This window comes from Drosophila tropicalis, unplaced genomic scaffold (genome assembly GCF_018151085.1).
Source record: "Drosophila tropicalis isolate 14030-0801.00 unplaced genomic scaffold, ASM1815108v1 contig_274, whole genome shotgun sequence".
In the NCBI taxonomy this organism is placed as follows: Eukaryota; Metazoa; Arthropoda; class Insecta; order Diptera; family Drosophilidae; genus Drosophila; species Drosophila tropicalis.
Genome location: NW_027172726.1, coordinates 1 through 17530, shown reverse-complemented (window position 1 = coordinate 17530; position 17530 = coordinate 1). Strand labels below are relative to the sequence as shown.

At 34.6% G+C, this 17530-nt stretch overlaps 3 long non-coding RNA genes across 16 annotated transcripts; all 3 read right to left on the bottom strand.

The window, feature by feature from the left end:
• Positions 1-8509: 8509 nt before the first annotated feature.
• On the bottom strand, positions 8510-9343 carry LOC137572212 (uncharacterized). Its single transcript, XR_011031597.1, has 3 exons — positions 9298-9343; positions 8985-9242; positions 8510-8836 (listed from the first exon to the last, which is right to left on the bottom strand). It is a non-coding gene; the product is annotated as an uncharacterized lncRNA (long non-coding RNA).
• A 1135-nt stretch (positions 9344-10478) lies between these two features.
• Positions 10479-12175, bottom strand: LOC137572210 (uncharacterized). 10 transcript variants are annotated; one of them, XR_011031584.1, is made up of 5 exons: positions 11761-12175; positions 11623-11699; positions 11531-11564; positions 10886-11467; positions 10479-10832 (listed from the first exon to the last, which is right to left on the bottom strand). It is a non-coding gene; the product is annotated as an uncharacterized lncRNA (long non-coding RNA). The 10 variants fall into 10 exon arrangements; XR_011031586.1 differs by having other exon boundaries at positions 10479-10823; positions 10969-11467; XR_011031589.1 differs by having other exon boundaries at positions 10479-10820; positions 11228-11467.
• A 3047-nt stretch (positions 12176-15222) lies between these two features.
• LOC137572211 (uncharacterized) lies at positions 15223-16753 on the bottom strand. 5 transcript variants are annotated; one of them, XR_011031593.1, is made up of 5 exons: positions 16629-16753; positions 16368-16576; positions 16230-16306; positions 16138-16171; positions 15223-16074 (listed from the first exon to the last, which is right to left on the bottom strand). It is a non-coding gene; the product is annotated as an uncharacterized lncRNA (long non-coding RNA). The 5 variants fall into 5 exon arrangements; XR_011031594.1 differs by having other exon boundaries at positions 15223-15538; positions 15617-16074; positions 16368-16705; XR_011031596.1 differs by having other exon boundaries at positions 15732-15748; positions 15801-16074; positions 16368-16705.
• Between the last annotated feature and the right edge of the window lie 777 nt (positions 16754-17530).

The window sequence follows — 17530 nt, the reverse complement described above, 5'->3', positions numbered from 1 at the left end:
AGAGACAAATTTAACAGATCATATAATTGTATCAATAAAGATACAGTTATTAGAATAGAAACTCTAAAATTACACATAAATAACCTTATTCAACAATATAATAATATTGTTTTAAAAATTCAATTGGTCGACGACCAGCTTACTCCTGCTCATAAGACACAGTGCTACAATTTAATACAATCTTTAAATGAAAGGTTGACAAAAATAAGCGCGAGAAGAAGTCTGGAAATACAAATACCAGAAGAACCATTAGCTTTAGCCGAGTTCGATGCAAATCAACTAAGCGAGCTAAATGAGTCAAAGCCAACAGTCGACATCGAACAAGATAGTGACATTGAATCATTGTTCGAAGAAATAATCCCTACTAAAATGGCACTAACAGTTGTAGATTTTTTGAAGCTGGCCTCAAGTCTAATATCAGACTATGACGGTAAGCCAGAAAATTTGCAAAGTTTCCTAGATTCTTTGAATCTAGTAAACACACTAAAAGGCGACCATGAGCAAACAGCCATAAGCCTGATCAAAACAAAATTAAAAGGCCACGCCAGAAATTTGATAACCACTGAACAGACAATAGGTGAGATCATTACTCACTTGTCTACAACAGTGAAGGGAGAGTCGGTAGAAGTGGTATCAGCTAAGCTTCTCAATCTCCAGCAAAGAAACAAAACTGCTACTCAATACACCCAAGAGGTGGAAAAGTTAGCAAAGGACCTTGAAGGTGCCTACATCAGCGATGGTGTGACCCCAACTCTTGCTACCAAGTATAGCACAGTAACAGCAGTAAAGGCAATGACGAAAAATTGCACAATAGAAAGGGTTAAGAACATCATGATGGGAGGTATTTTCACAAATATGGATGATGCTGTATCCAAATTTGTAAACACTTGTACTGAGATAACAGGACAAAGCAATTCAGTCCTATATTATCGACGAGGTACAAGTTATAACAATAGAGGAGGCCGAGGTTATAATCGCGGAAGAAATTATAACTATAATAATAACAGCAACAACAATAACAACTTCCATAATAATAATAACCGTGGTGGAAGACGAGGCCAGAATAGAGGAAGAGGCCGAGGAAACTTCAACCAAGGTTATAATACCGGTAATGTCAGATTATTACAGAATACATCGGAAAACCAACAGAACCCTTTAGGCAACACACAATAAATCCAAAAATTTACACTATCAACCTTAGTCTTAACATATTTGTTTGCTTCACAAATCACGAAACAAACACAAATTTAACATTTTTAGTAGATACAGGAGCAGATATATCACTCCTAAAAATAAATTCAGATAATTACAATATCAAAGACAATAAAATTATAGACATTGAAGGCATAGGCCAAGGAATAATTCAATCCAAAGGAATCACAGCAATAGAAATTCAAACAGCCAAATACATAATTCCACATGAATTCCATTTAGTAGATCCCGATTTCGCAATACCATGCGATGGAATAATCGGCATTGACTTCATAAAAAAATTCAATTGCCAGTTAGACTTCAACCCAACCGAAGATTGGTTAATAATTAGACCAAACAACCTAAATTATCCGATTTATGTTCCGATTACATATAGTTCAGGCAATAATGCACTACTTTTACCAGCTAGATCCCAAGTGGTCCGAAAAATAGAAATAAACACAGAAGAAGAGTGCATATTGATACCAAATCAAGAAATTCACAATGGAATTTATGTCGCTAATACAATAGCAACGTCCAAACATGTTTACGTCCGTCTGTTGAATACAACTAATTCTGACCAATTGGTCAATGTAGGAAAACTAAAATATGAAACACTTTCAAATTACGAAATTGTCCAAACAAACCCAGACATCAGATGTGAAACAGTTTTGAATAGCTTAAAGAAAAATTTCCCCCCTCAATTCAAAGAACAGTTAACAAAATTATGTACCAAATATAGCGATGTATTCGGACTAGAAACCGAATCGATATCAACAAACAATTTCTATACGCAAACATTAAGACTAAGGGATGATGAACCTATTTATATTAAGAACTATAGAAGTCCGCATAGCCAAATAGAAGAAATCCAAAAACAAGTAGGAAAATTAATAAATGATAAAATCGTAGAACCATCTGTATCCGAATACAATAGCCCACTCTTATTAGTCCCAAAGAAATCTAACTCAGAAGAAAAGAAATGGCGATTAGTAATTGACTATCGTCAAATAAACAAAAAATTATTGTCCGATAAATTTCCGCTTCCCAGAATTGATGACATTCTAGACCAATTGGGTCGAGCTAAATACTTCTCCTGCCTCGACCTAATGTCCGGTTTTCACCAAATTGAACTAGAAGAAAGTTCAAGAAACGTAACATCTTTTTCAACAAGCAATGGCTCATATCGCTTCACGCGATTGCCATTTGGACTTAAAATAGCACCGAACTCTTTCCAGAGAATGATGACAATAGCATTTTCAGGATTGGAACCTTCGCAGGCATTCCTTTATATGGATGACTTAATGGTGATAGGATGTTCCGAAAAACATATGATTAAAAACTTAACTGATGTTTTTAACGTATGTAGGAGATACAACCTAAAGTTGCATCCAGAAAAATGCTCATTTTTTATGCATGAAGTGACATTCCTAGGTCACAAATGCAATGATAAAGGAGTCCTGCCCGATGACAAAAAATACGATGTCATAAAAAACTATCCGGTTCCGCATGATGCAGATAGCGCGAGGCGATTCGTAGCATTTTGTAATTACTACCGTTGTTTCATAGAAAACTTCGCCGACCATTCGCGACACATAACTAGATTATGCAAAAAGAATGTCCCTTTTGAATGGACGAGCGAATGCCAAAACGCATTTATGCATCTTAAAGAAAAGCTTATGCATCCAACACTACTTCAATATCCCGATTTTAGCAAAGAATTTTGTATAATAACTGATGCAAGTAAACAAGCTTGTGGAGCGGCTCTAACTCAGAACCATAGTGGACTTCAACTCCCAATAGCTTATGCATCACGTTCATTTACAAAAGGCGAAAGCAATAAAAGTACAACAGAACAAGAGTTAGCAGCAATTCATTGGGCAATAACATATTTTAGACCATATATTTATGGAAAACATTTTACAGTAAAAACAGATCACAGACCACTAACATATTTATTTTCAATGACAAATCCAAGTTCCAAATTAACACGCATGCGGCTGGAACTTGAAGAATATGATTTCACAGTAGAATACCTAAAGGGAAAAGATAATTTTGTTGCGGATGCACTTTCCCGCATAACAATAACCGATTTAAAAGACACTCAACATAAAGTCCTGAAAGTCACTACCAGGCGACAAAGTAGACAAGAGAAGAACTGTACAGTTAAAAACAATGAACTTTTGCCAAGGCAAAATCATTTAAATGTATCCAAGCCCAACGTGTACGAAGTCATTGCAAATGATGAAGTACGAAAAGTATTGACCTTGCGCATCACAGAATCTAAATGTTTCTTTAAGCATGGAAATAAAGTGATCGCAAGAATTGAAGTTAGCGACATATATACTAATGGAATTCTCGACTTAGGTCAGCTCTTCCAAAGGCTTGAAAAAGAGGCCGGTATATTAAACATCCGCCAACTCAAAGTGGCACCGAGTGAAAAGGTCTTTGAATCAATTTCAATAGATACTTTCAAACAAATGGGCAATAAAATATTAAGATCATTACGAGTAGCGCTACTCCAGCCGGTGACCCATTTAAGAAATGAGAAAGAGATACAACAAGTACTGTCTACATACCATGATGATCCAATTCAAGGAGGTCATAGTGGCATTACAAGAACAATATCGAAAATCAAAAGACATTACTATTGGAAAAATATGACACGTCATATAAAAGAGTACGTACGTAAATGTCAAAAATGCCAGGTGTCTAAAACAACGACACATACAAAAACTCCTATGACTTTCACTGAAACACCAGCAAACGCTTTCGACATAGTGATAGTGGATACAATTGGTCCACTACCAAAATCGGAGCATGGTAACGAATATATAGTCACATTAATATGTGACCTAACAAAATATTTAGTAACCATACCGATCAAAAACAAAAGTGCAAACAATGTCGCAAAAGCAATTTTTGAAAACTTTATACTCAAGTACGGTCCAATGAAGACGTTCATTTCGGACATGGTAACAGAGTATAAAAACCAAGTAATAACTGATATATGCAAGTATATGAAGATCAAGAATCTCACCTCTACTGCATATCACCACCAGACCTTAGGGACAATTGAACGAAGTCATCGAACATTCAATGAATACATTCGTTCATATATCTCTGCAGATAAGTCTGATTGGGATGATTGGATTCAATATTTCACTTATTGCTTCAACACGACACCATCAGCAACACACGAGTATTGTCCATATGAACTCGTATTTGGTAGATTGCCAAAACAGTTCATAGATTTTAATAAAATTGATAGAATAGACCCCCTTTACAATTTAAATGATTATGCTAAAGAAGTAAAATATAGATTAGAAATAGCATATAAAAGAGCTAGAATTATGTTAGAAAAAGCCAAGGCTTATAGGAAAGATTTATATGATAAAACCGGTAAAAATTTTGAATTAAGTGTAGGAGATAAAGTATTAATAAGAAATGAAGCAGGGCATAAATTAGACCCAGTATATTTAGGACCATATATAGTAGAAAAAATAGGAGATAATCAAAACATTTTTATAAAAGATAGCAAGAATAAGAGACAAAAAGTACATAAGGATAGATTAAAAATTTACATTAAATGAAACGTTTCATGAGAAAATAATAAAAAAAAAAAAATTAGGTCTGATCAACCTTTTCAAAAAAAAAAAGAAAGATTTTTTTTAATTTTATATAAATTTTTTTTTAAATTTTATGCAAACACAAAAAAAAAAAAAAAAAAACAAAAAAAAAAAAAAACATACAAAGAAAAAAGACAAAAAAAAAAAACACTTTTTATCCACAAATTAATTCTCAAAAGAAAATTTTTTTTTTCTCTAAATGACTACATATGTATATTACGTCATTTCTTAAAAAAGGGAGGTGTAGTGTATTCACATAGTCGCCTATCATTCATACTTAAAGTATAGCTCAACTTGTAACACTTAGTTGCAAGCATAAACAATCTTCAATTGTTTGTATATATGTATGTGCAGGCATGCGTAATATGAGCTAGGGCTAAGAGAGCGTGTGACCGCTGAGTCAGCACTTCTGGCCGCACAGACTGTGAGCGTCCAACTATGTGAGTACCCCTCGCTCCCACCCCCCCCATTCCATTTGTAGCTGCCGTCCAACGGCAGCTTAAGAACAGATATAGGCTAAGAACTCTTTAACGAAATAAAGTAAAATCATTATCAAAACTCACAGCTAAGGGCACAGAAGTGCCGCTGTCTTTATTTAAACTCCGGTCATTACAATATAGCTCCCATAGGAACGATCGGTGAAAAACATGTGACTATGATCAATATCTTCGTTATTTCCTATGACTGTAGGCCGTTCTTTCGCAAGCATAAGCCTTATTAGATAAAACGTTCTTCCACATTGATGGCTAATAGGTAAGGAAAGAGTTACGAAAAAAGTTGCAAGGGTGTACAAACTTTGGCGCGGTCGAAGTTAGCCCCGGCCCTCACTCATGTTAGTTCTAAAAATATTAAAAAATGTCTACTTTCTTTATACAATATTTCTGTGGCTGTGGGAATGCGTTTGTGCGTATGTGTTAATAACACAGTGCTTCCTTTCATTTATCGTTGAAGTGCATCCTTCAGAGATGTGAAGTAATTAAAATGTTAGTGCAAACTCTAACTCTAAGCATTGCATAAATTTTGCCAGAGGAAATTGTAGTCACAACAACACAGCTTACCTAAAAAATTAATGATTAATTTTCTGTGGTAGCTACTCCATTCAAGGTAGCTACACATAAGGTTCTTGCTAAAAATTCGCAAACGACTAATATTTGCTCTATGAACTGATCTAAAGTCATCAGATCTGTATCAAAAGAAAATGCACAATTTTTAGTTTTAGTATCAAAATATATTTGGCTCAGCTGCACATGCACCAGTCTGTATCAGCATGATGAAAACTTCAAGTGTCTCAGCATCTCAGCATTTAATCAGAGTATCAAAATATATTTGGCTCAGCTGCACATGCACCAGTCTGTATCAGCATGATGAAAACTTCAAGTGTCTCAGTGTCTCAGCATTTAATCAGCATCGTATCGTCAAACTTTCGTTTGTATTTGGATAAAGAACCATACAATCGCCTTCTGTGAAATCTTCGATTTAAGTGTTATACAAACGCACCAATTTGTATTAGGTGTCACGCACCAATTTGTGTTAAGTGTCACGCACGGACTTGCAGATTATTTGATTAAAGTGTTATACAAATGCACCAATTGGTATTAAATGTGTCACATTTTTGTTCATCGAACCTCGCCTTCTGTGCAATCCTCGATTTAGGTGTCATACAAATGCACCAATTTGTATATATATTTGTGTATCGAACCTTGTATTCGCCTTCTGTGGAATCTTCGATTTAAGTGTTATACAAACGCACCAATTTGTATTAAGTGTCACATATTTGTTGATCGAACGTCGCCTTCTGTGGAATCTTCGATTAAAGTGTTATACAAACGCACCAATTTGTATCGAGCGTCACGCACCAATTTGTATTAAGTGTCACGCACGGATTTGCAGAATATTTGATTAAAGTGTTATGCAAATGCACCAATTTGTATTAAATGTCTCACATTTTTGTTCATCGAACTTCGCCTTCTGTGCAATCCTCGATTTAAGTGTCATACAAATGCACCAATTTGTATATATATTTGTGTATCGAATCTTGTATTCGCCTTCTGTGGAATCTTCGATTTAAGAGTTATACAAACGCACCAATTTGTATCACATGTTTGTTGTTCGAACCTCGCCTCCTGTGGAATCCTCGATTTTAGTGTTATACAAACGCACCAATTTGTATTGTCACATATTTGTTGATCGAACCTCGCCACCTGTGGAATCTTCGATTTAAGTGTTACACAAACGCACCAATTTGTATTGTCTCACATATTTGTTGATCGAACCTCGCCTCCTGCGGAATCCTCGGATTAAGTGTTATACAAATGCACCAAGTTGTATATATTTGTGTATGGAACCTTGTGTGGAATCTTCGATTTAAGTGTTATACAAATGCACCAATTTGTATTAAGTGTCACACATAAATTTTAAAGAGTAAAAAAATAAATTTTAAATTTAGTCCTTAGATCTTTAGTTTAAAATATAAAAGTGCACTCATGTTAGTTCTAAAAGTATAAAAAAATGTCTACTTTCTTTGTACATCCTTCGACCTTTATATTAGAGATCCTTCATCGCTTTTATCAGAAAACATGTGAATAAAAAATGTTTGTTGTATCAAATCAATTGCCAAGTGAGGGCATCCATCCTTTACGTGGATAATGATATTTTCATTTCACATAGTAAACTCTCGAATGTAATAAGCATTAAATTTTCTTAGATGCAGTTGCAATTGCATAGTAATTACAGGACCAGAGTCGCTTTCCATGCAGGTCTCAGAACAGGTAAAAAGGATTAAACCAAGCACTTAAGTACCAGCTTATGACAGATATACAAACATATGTAGGTAGGTATGAATGTAGGTACATACATACATATATACAAATATATAAGTAGTTGGGTAGTAATATGATTTTAATTTTCAGATTTTCGCCTCCCCACTCTTCATTTTTTCTATAAAATGACGCTTAAGATGTGACATATATCTATGTCCTGTTTATCCTAATTCGCCCCAAGTAATTTGCCTTTGCATAATTTTAATTAGTATTAAGATTTTGGCTTTTTAAGCCATCTCGTAGTATGTACCTTCATTTATGTATGCGTAAATATATACAATATTTCTGTGGCTGTGTGAATGCGTATGTGCGTATGTGTTAATAACACAGTGCTTCCTTTCATTTATCGTTGAAGTGCATCCTTCAGAGATGTGAAGTAATTAAAATGTTAGTGAAAACTCTAACTCTAAACTGCATAAATTTTGCCAAAGGAAATTGTAGCCACAACAACACAGCTAACCTAAAAAATTAATGATTAATTTTCTGTGGTAGCTACTCCATTCAAGGTAGCTACACATAAGGTTCTTGCTAAAAATTCGCAAACGACTAATATTTGCTCTATGAACTGATCTAAAGTCATCAGATCTGTATCAAAAGAAAATGCACAATTTTTAGTTTTAGTATCAAAATATATTTGGCTCAGCTGCACATGCACCAGTCTGTATCAGCATGATGAAAACTTCAAGTGTCTCAGCATCTCAGCATTTAATCAGAGTATCAAAATATATTTGGCTCAGCTGCACATGCACCAGTCTGTATCAGCATGATGAAAACTTCAAGTGTCTCAGTGTCTCAGCATTTAATCAGCATCGTATCGTCAAACTTTCGTTTGTATTTGGATAAAGAACCATACAATCGCCTTCTGTGAAATCTTCGATTTAAGTGTTATACAAACGCACCAATTTGTATTAGGTGTCACGCACCAATTTGTGTTAAGTGTCACGCACGGACTTGCAGATTATTTGATTAAAGTGTTATACAAATGCACCAATTGGTATTAAATGTGTCACATTTTTGTTCATCGAACCTCGCCTTCTGTGCAATCCTCGATTTAGGTGTCATACAAATGCACCAATTTGTATATATATTTGTGTATCGAACCTTGTATTCGCCTTCTGTGGAATCTTCGATTTAAGTGTTATACAAACGCACCAATTTGTATTAAGTGTCACATATTTGTTGATCGAACGTCGCCTTCTGTGGAATCTTCGATTAAAGTGTTATACAAACGCACCAATTTGTATCGAGCGTCACGCACCAATTTGTATTAAGTGTCACGCACGGATTTGCAGAATATTTGATTAAAGTGTTATGCAAATGCACCAATTTGTATTAAATGTCTCACATTTTTGTTCATCGAACTTCGCCTTCTGTGCAATCCTCGATTTAAGTGTCATACAAATGCACCAATTTGTATATATATTTGTGTATCGAATCTTGTATTCGCCTTCTGTGGAATCTTCGATTTAAGAGTTATACAAACGCACCAATTTGTATCACATGTTTGTTGTTCGAACCTCGCCTCCTGTGGAATCCTCGATTTTAGTGTTATACAAACGCACCAATTTGTATTGTCACATATTTGTTGATCGAACCTCGCCACCTGTGGAATCTTCGATTTAAGTGTTACACAAACGCACCAATTTGTATTGTCTCACATATTTGTTGATCGAACCTCGCCTCCTGCGGAATCCTCGGATTAAGTGTTATACAAATGCACCAAGTTGTATATATTTGTGTATGGAACCTTGTGTGGAATCTTCGATTTAAGTGTTATACAAATGCACCAATTTGTATTAAGTGTCACACATAAATTTTAAAGAGTAAAAAAAATAAATTTTAAATTTAGTCCTTAGATCTTTAGTTTAAAATATAAAAGTGCACTCATGTTAGTTCTAAAAGTATAAAAAAATGTCTACTTTCTTTGTACATCCTTCGACCTTTATATTAGAGATCCTTCATCGCTTTTATCAGAAAACATGTGAATAAAAAATGTTTGTTGTATCAAATCAATTGCCAAGTGAGGGCATCTTTGTTTCATCCTTTACGTGGATAATGATATTTTCATTTCACATAGTAAACTCTCGAATGTAATAAGCATTAAATTTTCTTAGATGCAGTTGCAATTGCATAGTAATTACAGGACCAGAGTCGCTTTCCATGCAGGTCTCAGAACAGGTAAAAAGGATTAAACCAAGCACTTAAGTACCAGCTTATGACAGATATACAAACATATGTAGGTAGGTATGAATGTAGGTACATACATACATATATACAAATATATAAGTAGTTGGGTAGTAATATGATTTTAAATTTTCAGATTTTCGCCTCCCCACTCTTCATTTTTTCTATAAAATGACGCTTAAGATGTGACACATATCTATGTCCTGTTTATCCTAATTCGCCCCAAGTAATTTGCCTTTGCATAATTTTAATTAGTATTAAGATTTTGGCTTTTTAAGCCATCTCGTAGTATGTACCTTCATTTATGTATGCGTAAATATATACAATATTTCTGTGGCTGTGTGAATGCGTATGTGCGTATGTGTTAATAACACAGTGCTTCCTTTCATTTATCGTTGAAGTGCATCCTTCAGAGATGTGAAGTAATTAAAATGTTAGTGAAAACTCTAACTCTAAACTGCATAAATTTTGCCAAAGGAAATTGTAGCCACAACAACACAGCTAACCTAAAAAATTCAATGATTAATTTTCTGTGGTAGCTACTCCATTCAAGGTAGCTACACATAAGGTTCTTGCTAAAAATTCGCAAACGACTAATATTTGCTCTATGAACTGATCTAAAGTCATCAGATCTGTATCAAAAGAAAATGCACAATTTTTAGTTTTAGTATCAAAATATATTTGGCTCAGCTGCACATGCACCAGTCTGTATCAGCATGATGAAAACTTCAAGTGTCTCAGCATCTCAGCATTTAATCAGAGTATCAAAATATATTTGGCTCAGCTGCACATGCACCAGTCTGTATCAGCATGATGAAAACTTCAAGTGTCTCAGTGTCTCAGCATCTCAGCATTTAATCAGCATCGTATCGTCAACCTTTTCGTTTGTATTTGGATAAAGAACCATACAATCGCCTTCTGTGGAATCTTCGATTTAAGTGTTATACAAACGCACCAATTTGTATTAAGTGTCACATATTTGTTGATCGAACGTCGCCTTCTGTGGAATCTTCGATTTAAAGTGTTATACAAACGCACCAATTTGTATTAAGCGTCACGCACCAATTTGTATTAAGTGTCACGCACGGATTTGCAGAATATTTGATTAAATATACAAATGCACCAATTTGTATTAAATGTCTCACATTTTTGTTCATCGAACTTCGCCTTCTGTGCAATCCTCGATTTAAGTGTCATACAAATGCACCAATTTGTATATATATTTGTGAATCGAACCTTGTATTCGCCTTCTGTGGAATCTTCGATTTAAGAGTTATACAAACGCACCAATTTGTATCACATGTTTGTTGTTCGAATCTCGCCTCCTGTGGAATCCTCGATTTTAAGTGTTATACAAATGCACCAATTTGTATTGTCACATATTTGTTGATCGAACCTCGCCACCTGTGGAATCTTCGATTTAAGTGTTACACAAACGCACCAATTTGTATTGTCTCACATATTTGTTGATCGAACCTCGCCTCCTGCGGAATCCTCGATTTAAGTGTTATACAAATGCACCAATTTGTATATATTTGTGTATCGAACCTTGTATTCGCCTTCTGTGGAATCTTCGATTTAAGTGTTACACAAATGCACCAATTTGTATTAAGTGTCTTTCACATTGTGTGTTGTGTATCGCACCTTTAGTATTAGGAGTAATAAAAATTAAATTAAAATTCATAAATTCTTATCTTCTTAGCTTACCATGTGTAGATTCGTGTATTGGACTTGGACTAGGCTAAGGTTCGGAAAATTACATTACAAATACCATTCCCATTCAGACTGTTTGAACTTACTGTGATGATCCGGTTCAGGTATTTAAAATTATTATTAATGTTCACCATTATTATTCGCCTATCTTCTGTCAGGAGTTCTTAAATTAAAAGTTGGTAATTATATTAAAATTTAGTTCAAATATTAAACTCTTAACTTACTCTGTGCGTGGGTGCACGTGTAGGTAAGAGATATAAACAAGAGATAGATTGTGTATTAGTGTCTGGTATTAGTCTCTGGTATTAGTGTCTGGTATAAGTATTAATGTGTACAAGTATCGTCTGTATTAGTATCGTCTCGTCTGCATTGTATTTGTGTTTATGGCCTCCTTCGCTTCATCTCTTAATCGACTTCCAAAGTAACTGAATACCTGAACTTTTTTTTATCACTTAAATTTGCAAATGGTTTTATTTATTCAAACCTTTTTTCCGATTTTTTTTTTTTTTTTTTAATTTTTTATAAACATAAAATAAATAAAAAAAACAACTTTTAGCTTAAACCTAAAAAGTGGTTATTTGCCAAAAAAAAACTGTGTTGTTAAATTTTGATTTTATTTTAGAGCTGTGTGCTCTATCGTGGAGAACTAAAACTTAACTGACTTTCTCTGGATTCGTCTGAGGTATATCAACTTTTCGAATGACAGTTCGCCCAACCCGGCTGCTTGGATTTAAAAAATTTACTTGGAAACATTTTAATATTTTTTGAAATAATAATATACTTGAAAAGTTCCTTTTCCTCCAATTGTTATCCTTCCGGATTGAAGCACTTTTTTTCTCCTCGATGTTCTCTTGCTGAGTTCCAAACACTGACTGCCTTTTCCAGTGCATATAGTTGGACTTAAATGGCCCCTTGTGTTTTACTCTTCCGTCTCTTTCACTCTGCTGCTACTGCTGCTGCTAATCCTGGATGAGAGTGGTGGATTTTTAGGTTACCCATGCCCAGGTCCCGTTCAACTCGTAATGCGGTAGGTTACAACCTCACTAATGGCTCTCTGAGAGAGGCTCCTAGACTCGTTCTATCTGCTTCTGGTAACTTTAGCTCTTTTTTTTTTTGTAAATATTTTATTTTAATAAAATTTATTCCTATATGCGACTCTGTCGATGGCTCCGTTGATGACCCTATTGCTAGCTCTGTCGGTAACTCAGCAGCTGACTACATTAATAATTCTCTCCGAAATATACTGTTGATGAGATTATTAATCCTGTCGGAAACTCTGTTGATGACTCTGCTGATAATTCTGTAGCAGCCCTGCCGGAGACTCTGCCGATATTCTTACTTAGCATGACCTGGCTATGAGCGGGTTATATATATATGTATATTATTATTTTTTTCCCCCTTTTTTTTTTTAAACTGATTTCCATGTGTGACTCTGTCGATGGCTCCGTTGATGACTCTATCGTTAGCTCTATCGGTAACTCAGTAATTGACTTCATTAATAATTCCCTCCGAACTATGCTGTTGAAGATGCTATTAATCCTGTCGAAAACTCTGTTGATGACTCTGCTGATAAATCTGTCGAAACCCTCCCGATTTTCTCACATAGCATGGCATGAATGTGTGCGTGTTATATATACAAATAGATTTTTTTTTATACCCTTGCAAAAATGGTATATTAATTTTGGTCAGAAGTGTGCAACGCATAGAACGAAGCATCTCCGACCATACAAAGTATATATATTCTTGATCAGCACGACGAGACAAGTTCAAATAGCCATGTCCGTCCGCTCCGTCCGTCCGTCCGTCCGTCCGTCCGTCTGGAACAACGCAAACTCCTCTAAGACCGTAAGAGCTACAGAGCTGAAATTTTGAACGTAGGCTTGTATATACTGCAGGGGTTGTATATCCGGATTCAGCCGGATCGGACCACTATATTATACAGCGCCCATACAAACCCCAAAGTCACGAACAGTGTTTTTTCTCAATAACTTCGTTAATTTCTGTGCTATTATCGTGAAACTTAATATTAGAGAGTTTATTACGCCTATAAACTATTGTGCCAAATTTGATCAAGATCGGATGACTATATTATATAGCTCCCAGAGGAACGATCGGTCGTAAACAGTGACTTTTATAATATCCGAAAATATTCTGGAAGATCTCGAGCGGGAAGCTTCGGGATTGTTTCATTTGGTAAAAACACAAATTAAGTAATGTTTGAGAATTAAAGGACTTTATATAGTTTAAGTCAATGTTCATTTGTGTTTTTCATTATTTTTGCCATTGCCATAATAAGTAAACCATTAAATCACATTTCTTATTTTCAGTGAATTTCTTAAGGTGAGACATAACTGGGCCACTTTTTTTCGCCCAAAAAAAGTTATCCAGATTAAATCTGTCTAAAAATGTTTTGAGTAACTCAAATAAACATAATTTCTTTGAAAAAAAAAGTTGCGTTTAGTTAATATTTAAATGTTAAACTTCTTAATTTTTCATTTCCAGGAACTGAGGAAACCATTTTGAGGTTTTTCAAAACCCGGGTCACAACTTGGCCCTCTCCCTTACACAGTTGCTGAATTTGATACTTATTTCCATCTTAAGCCGCTTGAGTAATATTTACACCTACTTAAAACAGAGTTTAATAGTGGGCACTTAATATATTTTAGAAAATAAATTTTAACGAGTAAAAAAATTCAATTTTAAATATAGTCCTTAGATCTTTAGTTTCTAAAGTTCTAAAAGTATAAAAAAATGTCTACTTTCTTTGTACATCCTTCGACCTTTAAATATAAAGGATCTCTAATAAGAAATCCTTAATCGCTTTTATCAGAAAACATGTGAATAAAAAATGTTTGTTGTATCAAATCAATTGCCAAGTGAGGGCATTTTTTGTTTCTTTACTTTTTCTTTTTCATTTCACATAGTAAATTCTCGAATGTAATAAGCATTAAATTTGCTTAGATGCAGTTGCAATTACATTGTAATTACAGGACCAGAGTCGTTTTCCATGCAGGTCTCAGAACAGGTAAAAAGGTTTAAACCAAGCACTTAAGTACCAGCTTATGACAGATATACAAACATATGTAGGTAGGTATGAATGTAGGTACATACATACATATATACAAATATATAAGTAGTTGGGTAGTAATATGAGTTAAATTTTCAGATTTTCGCATACCCACTCTTCTTTTTTTCTATAAAATAACGCTTAAGATGTGACACATGTCTATGTCCTGTTCATCCTAATTCGCCCCAAGTAATTTGCCTTTGCATAATTTTAATTAGTATTAAGATTTTGGCTTTTTAAGCCATCTCGTAGTATGTACCTTCATTTATGTATGCGTAAATATATACAATATTTCTGTGGCTGTGTCAATGCGTATGTGCGTATGTGTTAATAACACAGTGCTTCCTTTCATTTGTCGTTGAAGTGCATCCTTCAGAGATGTGAAGTAATTAAAATGTTAGTGCAAACTCTAACTCTAAGCACTGCATAAATTTTGCCAAAGGAAATTGTAGCCACAACAACACAGCTGACCAAGAAAATCAATGATTAATTTTCTGTGGTAGCTACTCCATTCAAGGTAGCTACACATAAGGTTCTTGCTAACATTTCGCAAACGACTAATACTTGCTCTATGAACTGATCTAAAGTCATCAGATCTGTATCAAAAGAAAATGCACAATTTTTAGTTTTAGTATCAAAATATATTTGGCTCAACTGCACATGCACCAGTCTGTATCAGCTTGATGAAAACTTCAAGTGTCTCAGCATCTCAGCATTTAATCAGAGTATCAAAATATATTTGGCTCAGCTGCACATGCACCAGTCTGTATCAGCATGATGAAAACTTCAAGTGTCTCAGCATCTCAGCATTTAATCAGAGTATCAAAATATATTTGGCTCAGCTGCACATGCACCAGTCTGTATCAGCATGATGAAAACTTCAAGTGTCTCAGTGTCTCAGCATCTCAGCATTTAATCAGCATCGTATCGTCAACCTTTTCGTTTGTATTTGGATAAAGAACCATACAATCGACTTCTGTGGAATCTTCGATTTAAGTGTTATACAAACGCACCAATTTGTATTAAGTGTCACATATTTGTTGATCGAACGTCGCCTTCTGTGGAATCTTCGATTTAAGTGTTATACAAATGCACCAATTTGTATTGTCACATATTTGTTGATCGAACGTCGCCTTCTGTGGAATCTTCGATTTAAGTGTTATACAAACGCACCAATTGGTATTAAGCGTCACGCACCAATTTGTATTAAGTGTCACGCACGGACTTGCAGATTATTTGATTAAAGTGTTATACAAATGCACCAATTGGTATTAAATGTGTCACATTTTTGTTCATCGAACCTCGCCTTCTGTGCAATCCTCGATTTAGGTGTCATACAAATGTTCCAATTTGTATATATATTTGTGTATCGAACCTTGTATTCGCCTTCTGTGGAATCTTCGATTTAAGTGTTACACAAATGCACCAATTTGTATTAAGTGTCTTTCACATTGTGTGTTGTGTATCGCACCTTTAGTATTAGGAGTAATAAAAATTAAATTGAAATTCATAAATTCTTATCTTCTTAGCTTACCATGTGTAGATTCGTGTATTGGACTTGGACTAGGCTAAGGTTCGGAAAATTACATTACAAATACCATTCCCATTCAGACTGTTTGAACTTACTGTGATGATCCGGTTCAGGTATTTAAAATTATTATTAATGTTCACCATTATTATTCGCCTATCTTCTGTCAGGAGTTCTTAAATTAAAAGTTGGTAATTATATTAAAATTTAGTTCAAATATTAAACTCTTAACTTACTCTGTGCGTGGGTGCACGTGTAGGTAAGAGATATAAACAAGAGATAGATTGTGTATTAGTGTCTGGTATTAGTCTCTGGTATTAGTGTCTGGTATAAGTATTAATGTGTACAAGTATCGTCTGTATTAGTATCGTCTCGTCTGCATTGTATTAGTGTTTATGGCCTCCTTCGCTTCATCTCTTAATCGACTTCCAAAGTAACTGAATACCTGAACTTTTTTTTATCACTTAAATTTGCAAAATGGTTTTATTTATTCAAACCTTTTTTCCGATTTTTTTTTTTTTTTTAATTTTTTATAAACATAAAATAAATAAAAAAAAAAACTTTTAGCTTAAACCTAAAAAGGTGGTTATTTGCCAAAAAAAACTGTGTTGTTAAATTTTGATTTTATTTTAGAGCTGTGTGCTCTATCGTGGAGAACTAAAACTTAACTGACTTTCTCTGGATTCGCGTCAGAGGTATATCAACTTGTCGAATGACAGTTCGCTCAACCCGGCTGAACGAACAGTGACTTTTCTCAATAACTTTGTTATTTTCTATGCTATTATCGTGAAATAATTAGAGAGTTTATTACGCCTATAAACTACTGTGCCAAATTTGATCAAGATCGGATGACTATATAAAATAGCTCCCATAGGAACGATCGGTCGCAAACAGTGACTTTTATAAATAACTTCGTTACTTTTAACGCGATTGCTTTCAAATTCAACATTTGTTAGTTTAATATATATGTTAATGACTGTGCCAAATTTAAAGATAAAGATCGGGTGACTATGTCATATAGCTCACATAGGAACGATCGGTTGAAAACAGTGACTTTTGTAATTAACTTCGTTACTTTTAACGCGATTGCTTTCAAATTAAACCTTTGTTAGTTTCATATATCTGTTAATGACTGTGCCAAATTTGTTAAAGATCGGGTGACTATATCATATTGTAGTGTATTCACATAGTCGCCTATCATTCATACTTAAAGTATAGCTCAACTTGTAACACTTAGTTGCAAGCATAAACAATCTTCAATTGTTTGTATATATGTATGTGCAGGCATGCACATGCATACATACTGATTATGCATATGCGTAATATGAGCTAGGGCTAAGAGAGCGTGTGACCGCTGAGTCAGCACTTTGGCCGCCCAGACTGTGAGCGTCCAACTATG